Genomic DNA, 14,185 nt, shown 5'->3' on the forward strand with positions numbered 1-14,185 from the left:
TGGAAAAATAGGACAGAAAGTCAAATTTCAGGTTGTTGATGAGGTTGGGGGAAAGCCCACCATGTGGGTGGCCAATACTACCTACAGTTGACTTTTGTGGTGGCACAGAAATCATTTTTTACTGAATTTCTATTAGAGACATTGTGCTGAGAGTCTGTAGAATAAATGCCATAGTCAAACTTGACAACACATGCATTCTAGCCAGTGCCAATGTCAGCTCTTACAACTGGGCCACCAACTAACACAGTTGGGTAAGTTGGGGCCCGAGCCCAAGCTGATGTTGATGAAACCACAGAACTTTGTTAGCTGTTAATTCCTTTCACGCCTCTCATGGCTGTCACCTTCAGGTCTGGAATGCAGGCTCCTCAGGCATCTCTTTCTTATTTTCTTCTACGTCCTGCTCTGTGCTTTTTTCCCTCTGAGTCATTGCTTCCCACTGCTGACCTCTCTCACAACCCTTTCTCCTGCTTTCTGGCAATCTTATTCTATTCTTTACAACATCCTCAATCTCTTCTCGGAACTCACTACGTTCTTGTCCTAATGTAAACTTGGCTTTTCCTGGATGTCATCACTTCTCAAGCAGCTTTCTTTAAAGATGCTTGCCATTCTCTCTTCGTCTGTATCTCTGGACCAGGAGGTGATACTCACTTAGACCTTCATGGTCACTTCCAAACCTGGACTCTCCAATCATATCAAAAAAGCCCTTTCTTTGAGTTGTATGACACCCAATTCTAACGCCCACTACTTTGCCTCAACTAATCTGGTCACTTCCATGATCACTGAGGACTACGACAAGTGGTTCCTCACCAAAAAGAATGTGAAACGAAAATTATCTTCCCCCATGCCTGCCAATCCACCAGAACCTCTTTCTGGAAGCAACTATTATCATCAATTTTTGGATATCCTTCCAGAGATATTTTATGCAAATATAATCATATGCATGTATATGTAGATACATAAATTGTTTCTTAGGAATACACAAATGGTAGGATATTATGTACACTGCTCTGAAACCTTTCTTCTTTTTGCTTAACAAAATATTTTAAGTAACTTTTCTTATCAGTACATACAAATTTTCCTTTTTAAAAAAAGTCTTCTGCCACTGCAAATGAGGCTGCAATAAATAACATTTTACCTATGTGGTCTTTTATATTTGTGAGTTATTTGTGGCATCAGTTCCTAGAAGTGAGATTGCTGGGTCAAAAGTTATTTGCTTTTTTAAAGCTGTGGTAGTTGTTGACAAAATTGCTCCCCATAGGCTGTATGCTGGTTTATACACCCGTCAGCAATATTTGAAAGAGTCAGTTTCCAATTACCTTTGCCAACACAATATTTTATTCATTTTTTTACCTTTGCCAATTTGATTATTGAAAAATACTTCATTGAAGTTTTAATTTGCAATTCTCCTACTTTGAGTGAGGATGCATTTCTTTTCAAATGTTTAACACTGTATTTCCTTTCCTGTGAATTGTTGACCATCTCTTTTGCCTATTGTGATATCATGATTATAATAAGAAATGAGAATTTTGGTCTTCAACATTTCTGGCACAGAGCTCCTAAAACTCTTGGAATTTCCTAAATGATGAGAGCCATAAAAGTGTCTTTGTTGGGGCCAGCCCCGTGGCGGAGTGGTTAAGTTTGCATGTACCACTTCGGCAGCCCAGGGTTTTGCTAGTTTGGATCCTGGGTGTGGACATGGCACTGCTCATCAGGGCATGTGTTGAGGTGGCATCCCACATCCCACAACTAGAAGGACCCACAACTGAAAAAAAAAAAAAAGAAAAACAACTATGTACTGGGGGGTTTGGGGAGAAAAAGAGGAAAAAAAAAAGGGAAGATTGGCAACAGTTGTTAGCTCAGGCGCCAATCTTTAAAAAAAAAAACGTCTTTGTTAATGAGGTGACTTTTGGTCCATGTCTGAGGATAGGGACTGGTTGCCAGGGAACCAACCGTGTGATTAGAGGGTTTGAACTTTCAGTCCTACCCCGCTGACCTCCAGGAGGCGGAGAGGGGCTGAAGGTTGAATCAGTCACCAATGATCATTGATTTAATCAATCATGCCTATGTGATCAAGCCTCCACAAAAATCCAGAAGGAGGGGATTTGGAGTTTTCAGGTTGGTGAAACCGAACTCTTCCACGTGCCACTGTGCAGGGCCCCAAACTCCACGAGGACAGAAGCTACTTTGTTTGAGAACTTGTCCTATGTATCTCTTCGTTTGGCTGTTGATTGTACCCTTTAATATCCTTTGTAATAAACCAGTAATCTAGTGAGTAAATGAGTTTCCTGAGTTCTGTGTGCTACTCTAGCAAATTAATCAAACCCAAGGAGGTAGTTGTGGGAACCTCTGATTTATAGCCGCTTGGTCAGAGGCACAGATCACAACCTGGACTTGTGACTGGCATCTGAAATGGAGGCCAGTCTTGTGGGACTGAACCCTTAACCTGTGGAATCTGACGCCATCTCCAGTTAGAAAGTGTCAGAAGTGAGTTGAATTGTAGAACACCCAGCTAGTGTCAGAGAATTGCCAAGTGGTGTGGGGAAACCCTTCACGTGCTGGAATTGGGTGCAGAACACTTACTTATTTTCCTATTATTTTGTTGCAGGTCTTCATATAATAAGGAAAGTAGACCTCTACTAAAATGTGAGTTGCAAAATATTTTTTCCTGGTTTGTTGAATGGCCATTTTGGTTTTGGTGTTTGTCGTGCAGAACAATTTTATTTGCATATTGTTCAGTTTATCAATCTCTCCATTTTGCTATCTATATTTTATATCATACCCATATTTTTCCTATTTTGAGATAATTTAAAAAGTTTCTGTATAGCTTGGTAATTATAGTTAATAAAACTGTATTGCATATTTAAAGGTTGCTAAGAGAGCAGATCTTAAAAGTTCTCATCACAGGAAAAAAAGTGTTGTAACTATGCATGGTGATGGACGTTAACTAGACTTATTGTGGGGATCATTTTGCAATATATACAAATATCAAATCATTATGTTGTATACCTGAAACTAATGTAATGTTGTATGTCAATTATACCTCAATAAAAAAACTTACATTAGTTTTGTTAGAAAAGAAATGCTTAAAATATATTTCCTTGTTATAAAATTTGATTAAGGAGCTTTTCAAAATTCACTTAATGTGAATTTTGTCAATAAATATTAACTAAGAAAAAAATTTCCTTTGTTTCTTCTAGTGTTTCAATTTTTATGTGTTTATTTTTACACATAAATCTTTGGTCCATCTAGAATCCTAGTTTTTCTGACTCCCGCCGCCATTGTGGATCACTTTAGCATTAATGATCTTCTCAACCTCCTACCTACCGTGGTCCTTGATCTCCTTTGTTCTGACCCCCACCTCCCTTCCCAGCTCTCACCAGCACATCCTGGAGCTTCTCATCACCTGTAAGACCCTTCTCATTTCTGAAAACTTAAAATGCTCACATTCCACTCCCTCATCACAATCTCTTATCCTTCTAGGTCTCTTGCCATCTTAATTTGACTACAAATTCATAATAGTTTCATCAAGACCTCTGGCCCTTAACGTCTCCCTTTTTTCTCATATTGTCTGCCCCTCCTAGGCAGGACCACATAAGGACTTTCATGAGCTCTATGCATTTTTGCTTTCATAGGCCCCTTCCTCCAGGAAAAAACGATCATTATATTTTACAATTGCACTTATATAAATATATTAATATATGTTAAAATGTTTTCTTTGGCCTAAAAGTTTACTTTTTATTTTGCTTCTAAAAGAAATTAAAACATTTTTGTGAGCCCTGAGCTCTGTGCCTAAAGCATCAATATCCTTTGTCCCTTGTTTTCTGTGTATTTGCACTGCCAAACCTCAAACCTATGTGAATGTTTTGAGCTCTACTAGAGAAAAATCATAAAGGGGATTGATGCCATCATGGATTCAGGGTCTATGACATGAATTGGATCCTCAAAACTGTTAAACAATTTTTATACATGTCCCTAATCAATTATTTGTTTCATTCCTCACATTAGCTATTTCAAGTCATTTAGCATTCTGTTCAACTAAAAGAAAATTAAGCACGAACTCTCTTAACTCCCCATTCTTCCATGTCCTGATTAGACTTGGCTGAGTAACTAAACATCCAAAGATTCAGTGGCTTAAAAAGAAACTTTTTCTCTTAAGATTGTGGGTTGGCAGGCACAGTTGGGCAGTTCTCATTTTGAGTCTTTCCTGTGATTGCAACTTGACCCATAGACAGTGAGTTTAGCATATATACAATTGAAGATTTCACTGAGCTGGATGCCCAAAATGTCTCTCCCACATGGCTGGCAATTGATGCTGGTTGTAAGCTAAGAGCTGGGCTGGGGCTGTGGACCAGAGCACCTACATGGGGCTGGCCTTTCTCTGTGGCTGCTCATAGCATGGGTCATTTGGCTAGGTCTGAAAAGGACTGGCCCAAGAGCAAGCATTCCAAAACTAGGTCATAAGCTGTGGAAGTCCCACAATGGCAGTTCTACTACATTCTATTGGTCAAGCAAGTCACTAAGAACAGCCTAGATACAAGGGTAGGAGAATGAGTCCATCTTTTGTTGGAGGAGTGGTACAGTTACATTACTGAAGAGCATATTGATGGAAAATGCAATCTGTCACATGATAACACAAAATTGATTGTCTCTACACCTATTTTTACTTTCGTTTGTTCTAATCTCAGAGGAAATAGTGTTCCTATATCTGTTCATAACTGATCTTTTAACATAGCAGCTTGCTCTTAGCTTTACCCACCTTGTCATAGACCTCATTTTATCAAGTGTCTCTCCTCTTGTGTGTTCAATCTTCTCCATCTACTGGTTGTTTTCTTATGAATATCCTCAGGTCTCCCCCGTAAGAATAATAAATTTATCTTTGGCTCTATATTCCACTCCATATAATTACCTTATATATCTTTTTCTAAATACAAACACAATTTTTGAAAATTAATTCTATCCTTATTGATTTTGTCTTTTTGACTTCCCATTCTCTGCTTAGTCCACCAGATACTGGATATGGAATGCCATTCCTACCACTATATTGAAACTATTCTTCTTGTGGTTGCTGAAGACTTCCTAATTGCCTAATTCAACAGGAACTTTAAAATCTTTATCTCAGCCTTTTGGTAATATTTAAAAATATTGATTATTCTTTGTTCTTGAGATTATTCATGGGCTTTTATGAATACTTCTCTACTAGTTTTCTGTATGACTTCTTGGCACTGTATAGATGGCGAAGTCTTAGAGAATGAAAGTCAAGAATAGGATAGTATATCAGTTTCCTATGGCTCTGTAATGCCACACACTTGGTGGCTTAAAACAACAGGAATTTATTCACTCTCAATTCTGGAGGCCAGAAGTCCAAAATCAGTACCACTGGGCTCAAAATCAAGGTGTCGGCGGGGCTGAGCTCCCTCCGGAGGTTCTAAGAGAGAATAGATTTCTTTTCACCTTCTCATGGCTGTTGGCATTCCTTGGCTTGTGGCTGCATCACTGCAATTTTAAAGGCCAGCATCTTCAAATTTCTCTGTTCCGTCTTCACACCACCTTCTCCTTTGTGTGTGTGTCAAATCTCTCTCTGCCCCTCTCTTATAAGGCCACATGTGACAGCATTTAGGGCCCACACAGATAATCCAGGACAATCTCATTTCAAGATCCTTAATTTAATCCATCTAATTCTTTTCCAAATAAGGTAGCATTTGCAGGTTCCTGGGATTAGGGCATGGATATATTTTTGTGGTCCCACTTATGAGCCCATCAAAGATGGAGAAGAAAACTGATCTGTTAATTCAAAATCTTATGGAAGGTCATGGATAATTGGGTGAGGTGGGTTAGCTAATAGGAGCAAATAACATGAATTTCAGAAGAGTAATTGAAATTATTGAGTTGGTTTAAAAAGAAAAAGGCTGGAAATCATAGTCTGGAAGAAGAAAAATGGCAAGTCTCTTGCACGTTTAGGACTAGTAGAAGGAAGCAGCTGTTGCTGGACTGGGCTGCAAGGGAAGGAATCAGAAGAAAGCTACATTTCAGTTAAGGCAAGAAAATAGAAGTAGCCTTAGATGAGTATCTACCTTGACCTAACAGTTATGATACAGTGCAGTCTTGTCTATATGGGGGAAAGAGCACTATGAATCAATCTGAATATAATTTGTTTCAAACTAATAGTGATAGTATAAACGGTTTATCATGGTTTCCAAGTTACTTTCCTAGAATAGATACTGTATGGTTATTGATTAATCAATTAATTTGTTGTTTATATAGAAAGACTACTAAAATTCCCAATAATAGTGCTTGATGATGCACTTATTCAAGAACTTTAATTAAATGGAACGAGTTGAATGAATGATCTAATGAACATAATGCTCTTTAGAAGAACTTGAAGTCTGACTTCATCTAGCTGGAGAACACTTAATTGTCCCAGGAGGCTCATTCAAGCATTGACCTATCACGGTAAGCACGCTTGCTTGTATAACCAAGTAGCCATTCAGATATACAGCTCCTTAAATCTAATTTATGTACCGTTTTCTTCTTCTTTACATCATATCTAAAATGGTAAAAATTTAAAAAGTAGTCAGTTGTTAATAACAGTAAAATCATATTTCAAGTTATCATGCATTTGCTTTGAAATGTGGGAAAAAGATTTTTAGTGTTGACCGTGATAGACTGAAATTCAAACATGACAGAGACAAAGTTGCACCATAATTGCTCCTGAAGCAGAGGCTATCGATTTCTTCCCCATCATCTCATCAAACGGAAGGTGAAAGGAGAAAAATACAAGTTCAAAGGGACCAGCTACTCAGGTACTGGGCAGGAGCTCAGAGCAAAAATTTCTGCCTCGTTAAAAACGTTTAAAGGAAACAGCTTGTCTTCATGTAGGAATCGTTATTGTCAGTTGGAGTTCATCCTCTGGAGTTTTCACCTCTGCAGAAGGGTGCATTCTGTGCAATTTCTAAAAAGTGCTTCTTTAATGGGAGGGATTTATGTTAAGTTGGTTCAGGAAAGGTAGACTATTGTGGAGCCTTTTTAATGGACTACAAAAGACTGTCGAGAAATTAAATAGATTTCTTTTCCCTTAGACTGTTCCATGGATTTAAAAACACTCCGCTGTGCATGTAAAATCAATTTCCATTACTAGCCTTGACCTTTGCAGTTTTATAAACATGTTTTTTCTCTGGGTTTGGAATGTGGTTCAAAGGCAATCGTAGAAGACTAGAGGATGAGAGGGGTCATGGTAATAAAAGTTCCTGCTTTTACAGCGAAAATTTCCTTTTCACACAGGCATTCATTCAGCTGTGTATGTTATGAAAGTAATTATATAAATGCCTGCTTCTCTATGTTTATAGTATATATGTTTATGTGTATTTTATGGAGGCAGGACTTTTTTTTTATTGCTCTATAAAAATAAATTGTGCTTTGTTTTCATCACTAAAGGTACTTTCCCCCTTCCCATTCCAAGAAGTAGCCAAGCCATTGTGTTCCTCTGCCCCGGGGACTTTGGGTTGCTGAATGGAAAGCAGATGTTGTCAGAGGATGCTTCATTCTTTTTTTCGGTTTTGTTTTGGAAGATTAGACCCATTGAGGGGATTATGCCACATCACCCAGAGTGGAAGAGAAGAAAGATGAGGGCTTTTGGGGGGTGCTTGGGAATGGAGATAGAACTGGCTACTGGTAGTGACTCCTTGAGACAAGGAGGTGGAAAGGGGTTTGGGTGGTTTCCAAAGAAGTTGGCCCAGGTCCCGCTGGTTAGCTCCTGGTTGTGTGGACTGCAACAGGACACTAGGGAGGAAGGACTCTAGGAGACGTAGTCTCAGGAATTGAGATGACAGAGGCCCTTGTTAAAGCTTATCCACTTGCCTCAGGGACCTGATCATGTGGCCTGGACAATGAGTGTATGAGTGGGGGCCAGTGGGGACTGCAAGCCGTCTTTTCAATATTTTGGACAACACAAGACATCCCTACCCCCGACCTTTCCTGGAAATGACTGAAATGGAATTTCCTGCCAGCTGATTGCTGCTCTAAGCAGCTCAATCTGATTTAAACAAAATAAGGAAATGTGATATTTCTTACACCAGAGTTATGGTGAAATTTTCACTGCCTTTTCTCTTTCTTCCACTTCATCTATAAAATGGTGATTATTAAACTCACCTTTCAGAGTTGTTTTAGCATTAAATTAGGTGACATGTATAAAGTGACTATATCACTTTATATGATATAGTCACTTTATCAAGTGACTATATCATATAATATGTGTTCAATAAATTATCACCAGGAAATATTTATGTGTTCATACTGTTGCAGGAATTGAATCAGGTGCTAGGTTTTCAAAGAAGTATAAGACATACTTTTCGTTCTCAAGAATTTTGTTAGAGGCAGTTTAAGTATATAGAACTATCTAGAAGTACCAGGTCCATATCTCTAAGCAAGAAATGCAGGCAACTGAAACATGGAAGGGGCCATAGGGAAATTGAATGGATGAATTTGAAGGCAGGAATCATCACATAAAATAGAAAACCTACGGGAAGCTTAGAAGAGATGGCAACGCTGAAAGGAATTTGTGTATGATGCTACACAAGTAGTCATTCATACAGTGTTTGGACAGCCAGTTGGATTTTTTCCTGTAGCATTTTTCCCCTCAATTAAAAAAAAAATCAAAGTTAGAGGTACACAAAGTTTAGAGAATGTCTCAACAAGATGGTGCAAAAAAACCCTTAGTCTCTCTCATCCATTTCTCTTTATACAGAAGCAGCCGTTTTCAAGTCTTTTATTTTTTTGGTTTTTTTTCTCCTTAGGTATGTGATCTTTATGTTTCTAAATAATATGCTAACATTTCCATTCTTGACTTTTTGGTTTCAGTCATTATCTCTTAATATTAATATATCTCATTTTGGAAGACAATGATTTTTCTTTAGTCCTTGTACCTACACGCCATCCCATCACATGCATTCTTTTTTACTACCCATCTTTCTAGTATAGTTATTTCTTCATTTGGGTTAGACCAAAATTATTGCATTATTATGTTTACATAATAATGCTGTTTACAGCTATGCCTTGTAGAATACAATGATTTATTCAAGTATGGTTGTTACTCCCATTCACAACTGCATTTTCCCTGGATTAAATAATTTTCCTTTAAAATTTTGGTTTGGTTTTGTTTTCTATGTATTCCTAGGTGAAACTTTCTGCCAGTTGCTTAACTCTCTTCTTGGTAAGTTCAGACACATGAGGTCTTCTGACGTTTCATTTCCCCAAAGCACTCCCTCCACAGCATGCTAACCTGCCCTAACCTGGAAAGGCTGTTCTCAGAGCCTCCACACAGCTGGGATCATGGAATTGGTGCGATTGCCTCCACCTCTCTCTTCCATAGGCTTCCTGTCTCCAGGATCTCATGTCTTCCTTTTTTTTTGGTTTCCCCACTGACTTTAGTGAAGTAGAGCCTCTAAGTGGCTATCTGAGGGAGGGTGCAGGGGAGGTAAGTATTTGATACCCTAAATGACTGAAAATGTCCTTGTTCTTCCTTCAGACTGAATTGATAGGTTAATATATCCTGGCTGGATATAGACATCTATGGTGAGAAATATTTTCCTCCAGAATTTTTTAAGGCATTGCTCGTCCAGTTCCACTGCGCTGTTGAAAGATCCAAAGCTTTTCAGAGTCTCGATATTTTTAGGTGACCATTCCCCCCACCCATCCGCTCCAAGCTTGCCTTGTCCCAGTGTTTTAAGATTGCGTGATGACATGACTTTGGTGTGGTTTATTCTCAGCCATCACCTGGGGACTCTGGATTCCCTCTCAGTCTGGATACTTACGTCATTCTGTTCTGGGAAATTCACTTGAAATGTTTCTTAAATAATTTTCTCCTTTCATTTTCTCAGTTCTGTTTCTTGGGAACTCCTTTTATTTAAATATTGAACTCGTGAACTTGTCCTCTAATTTTCTGATTTTTTTCTCCTCTTTTCCATTCTTTACTTTTTTTTGCTCTGCTTTCCGAGAGATTTCTCCAATTTTATCTTCTAACACTTCTATTGAGTTTTTCATTTATGCCATTGTGTGTGTTTTTTTTAATTATACTTCATTTTATTCATCCAAATCTTTTTCTTTTTCACAACCCCGGCTCCCCTGTTATTATTATCTCATGAAGACTCAATAGTTATCCTCATTTCTCTCCGGATTTCTTTCCTATTGTCAGTATCATTCCTTGTATTCAAATCGGTTCATCAAGTATTTCTTATTAATTATATTTTTGTGTATATATCATCTTCTTACTACATTATTAGATTATTTTTTAAATTTTATTTATTTATTTTAATTTTAATTTTTATAGCAGTAACATTGGATTATAACATTGTATAACTTTCAGATGTGCATCATAATATATTTCGAATTCTGTGTAGATTACATCATGTTCACCATTCAAAAACTAATTATAATCCGTCACCACACACGTGTGCCTAATTTCCCCTTTTGTCCTCCCCCCTCCCCCATTCCCCTCTGGTAACTTCCAATGCAATCTCTGTTGCTATGTGTTTGTTTGTTGTTTTTGTCTTCTACTTATGAGTGAGATCATATGGTATTTGACTTTCTCCCTCTGACTTATTTCACTTAGCATAATACCCACAAGGTCCATCCATGTTGTCGCCGTTGTGTTTTTAAAATTTTTAATCTCTCTTATTTATTGATTTTTTTTTTTAGAACAGGCCATACTTGTTTCATAGAAAAAATATCTTCTCAAACCTCCATGAAGATAGTAATGATAATATGTTTTCTTCTGTCTGTATTGTCTCTGGTTCTTCCAGTTTGCTTAAGCTGTAACTCGGTTCTCTATTTCTTTGTATTGAAAGATGCCTTAGGTGTCTGATGATCCTTTGTGTCTGCAGATATGTAAGAGTGTGGCACTCAGATTGTGAGAGTGGAGACTGTTGGCTTTGCTGTAGGGAAGTCTGTCTAGATCAGTGCTGTGTAATAGAACTTTATGTGATGATGGACATGTTCTGTATCTCCACTGTTCAATGCCATAACCACTAGCCATGTGTACTCACTTGGAATGTGGCTAGTGCAAGTGAGGAATTGATACTTTAATTTTACTTAATTAATCTAAGTTTTAATGTAAGTCACTGCAAGTGGCTAGCGGCTGCAATATTGGACCATGAAGGTGTAGGACTTCTCTTTGAATTTTTTCTTTGGTGAATTGGGTTGGATTCATCAGGGAAAGAGCTTTGAACTCCTTTTGGGAAGGTTTAGGCTTGATTGCTGCATTCTGAGAGCCAGGTAGAAAAGAGGACAAAGGGGCAGGGATGAGTTTTCTTTTCCAATATGCCAACATCCATCTGTTAGTTTTCTGTTTGGTATTGTAGCCTCCCAACACTCCCAGAGCCCTCTTTTTTAGCTTTCCCAGAAAATAAACTTCTAGGCTTTTGTTGGGAGTGAATAGCAGATTTAAGGCTCTAACTACTTCTCATTTTTTGCTGTACCTCCAATCCTACTTCCAGAGCTGCCCAGTGCCACCAATTCCCAAGACTTGTGTGTGATCAATGCTTCTTGGCTTTTCTGCCACCATTTTGGGACCCAGCACTCTTGGATCTGGCACATCAGTTACCTTTCCTTAATCTTCCCAGCTTTCAAATTTTGATGCTGTCATGTCTTTCCTCATTCTCTGTCCTTATGATTGGATGTCCTGAAAAAAAAATTCTTTATCATCTTTAGTGGAGTTTCAGAAAAGTGTAAAAACCAAACAAAACAAACAAGTATGTTCAGTCAGTCATCTTTACTCCATGGTGGCTTTATTTCATATGTGGATTGTCTTAGTCCATTCAGGCTGCTATAACAAAAATACCATAAACTAAGTGACTTAACTGGCACTTATTTCTCACAGTTCTGGAGGCTGGAAAGTCCAAGATCAAGGCACTGCTAGATTTGGTGTTTGGTCAGAGCTCTAATCCTCTTCATCAGGGTTCTACCCTCATGACCTAATCACCTCCCAAAGGCCCCACCTCCTAATGCCATCACATTGGGGGTTGAGCATATGACTTTTGGGGAGACACAAACATTCAGTCCATACCACAGGTCTATATTTATGATCTTTCCAATCTAATCACTTACTCTACTGCTTTTTAAGTTGATCTTTAAAAGGATTGTTTATGGTGTCACCCAACTCTTATAATTTAGAATTCGTACCTCCAAGAATAATTTCAAATCTGTGTAAAATATTTTTGCTTCCTTTTTTTTTTTTTTTTACCAACTTCATCAGCTGACTTCTGCAAGCATTTTAAACATCCACTGATCGAGACTGAATCAGTATAATTAAATGGGCTTCCCATAATGGGAGAGACTTTGCACAGGTTCAAATATAAGGAGAGTTTTTTTTATCTCTAAGAAAAAATTTGGGAAATACTATACCTTTTATTCAGATATATGCAATTAGCTTTTCAAAATAATTGAATAGGCTTTCTTATAAGAGGAGATAGTTTGTAAAAACAAATATAAGGCAATTCCTTTTATTCCTATGGAATAATTTTTTGAGAAAATATATTCAAGTTCATATGGTATTTAGGCAAGTCTGTACAAAATATAAAGCATGGGTGTAACTTAAATACATAATTAGTACTATTGTGTTTTCCCTCCTCTTTTCCCACTAAGGGCATAGTTAATAATGACGAAGGTTGAATTTTCCTGGGGGTGCAGATTCAGATTACCATGATTTTCAGAAAATAAAGTGCTATTTATTGTTCATCTATGTTTATGGACTTGAGCATAAGCCTAGTATATATTTAAAGGAATATATGACAAGGGAGATCAGCAAATTCATTGATAGAATAAGCCATTAACTTCATAAAATAATAAGTTTTAACTTGCACTTGAATTTGGACTTTTTATGCAGTTGGATGATTTATTTCTGCTCCTCATTTCCTAACTGTAAGCTGACTTTTCTTGCAAAATAAAGGTGGTCGCTCATCTGCTCTCCACCACAGGTGAGCCCAGTCAGGGTCCATGCTTAGAACTTTCAAAGTGCTCCATTCTGCTTCCAGAATGTGACCTTGGAGAATAAGCAACCAGAGCTGGCTGTTTTGCTAAGCAGGTCCTTTGGGTGCTAAAAGGAGCGTCTTGGTCTTCTGTTTTTGTTAAATCTACAGTTTGACATCTGCATAAATCTTAGTGGTTGACTAATCAGTGTTGTGTTTGTTTTTCTATTGAGTAGTTGAAGCTATTGCTTCATCTGCATTGTTCTTCCTTTTTCCTGAACTCCTACCTTGCCTCAAATTTGCACCACACGATTGAGTAGCTAATTCTATCGTGTTTGGTTGCTGCTTGCTTCAGACAGTCCTTACTCCCCCTCAGGCCCCACTCCCCTCGCCATTTAACTAAATTGTGATGGTTCAGAAGACAAAAGTCATGCGTGGTATGTCTTTGTAACCCCCACAGGGCTGCACGTGTAGAGGCACTTAGGTTAGTCTTTCTCATTGGGACACAGAATTGTGACATGTGCTACCATTTATCTTGTACATCCTCTGTTCCAAGTGCTGTGTAGGCACGTTATGCATTATTTCTCATCCTTACATAGATCCTGTGAAGGAACTGATATTTTTACCTCATTTCTCCATTGAATCTGACACTCATAGAAGGCAAGTAACTTATGTGTAGCTAGCAACCAACATAGTCAGGATGTAGACTCAGGTTGAACCCAGGATTTGAACCCATGTTCTTTCTACCATCATATATCAACTTGCCTCATTCTCAGAGCTCACACAGAGTCTGAATAAGCTTATTAAAGCAGCATTACTTAGCTCTCATCTAGATTTGTAATTTAGGCTACTAACCTAGATGGAATTCAAGTTCTATTCCGATGACTTCCAATGTTAGCTGTGCTCTTTTGAGAATTAGATGACCAATTTTCTGAGCAAAAATGCTTATCTCTTTAGGGCCATTGGAGCCTAATGAGAACCTGTGAGTGTCAAGATATCATCAATGAACAGCCTGGTTCTGAAACCCAAGACCTTCCCTAAGTCTAACGATGACAGGGCTGTTGTAGTGACGTAGGGCCTATAACTTGTCCCTTCATTTCCTTCTCTGCATTTCCTTACTGCCACATTTTTAAAACAACACTTCCTCTATGATACAATAATGGGCAAGCACTCTGAGCTTTCAAGTGACAAGTGAGTGCCAGGAATATTTTATTTGTCTTGGAAAGATA

At 38.1% G+C, this 14,185-nt stretch overlaps 1 long non-coding RNA gene across 6 annotated transcripts in view; it reads left to right on the top strand.

Annotated features, from left to right (window-relative positions):
- The window catches only part of LOC111770761 (uncharacterized), a 200,220-nt gene that overhangs the window by 33,741 nt on the left and 152,294 nt on the right, over nt 1-14,185 (top strand). For all 6 annotated transcript variants that reach the window (XR_002804151.2, XR_011432903.1, XR_011432904.1 and 3 more), the window contains exons 3-4: nt 2,606-2,643; nt 6,262-6,450. This is a non-coding gene — a long non-coding RNA (uncharacterized lncRNA). The remainder of the gene's footprint in view (nt 1-2,605; nt 2,644-6,261; nt 6,451-14,185) is intronic.

The sequence above is a fragment of the Equus caballus genome, chromosome 26 (genome assembly GCF_041296265.1).
Source record: "Equus caballus isolate H_3958 breed thoroughbred chromosome 26, TB-T2T, whole genome shotgun sequence".
NCBI lineage: Eukaryota > Metazoa > Chordata > Mammalia > Perissodactyla > Equidae > Equus > Equus caballus.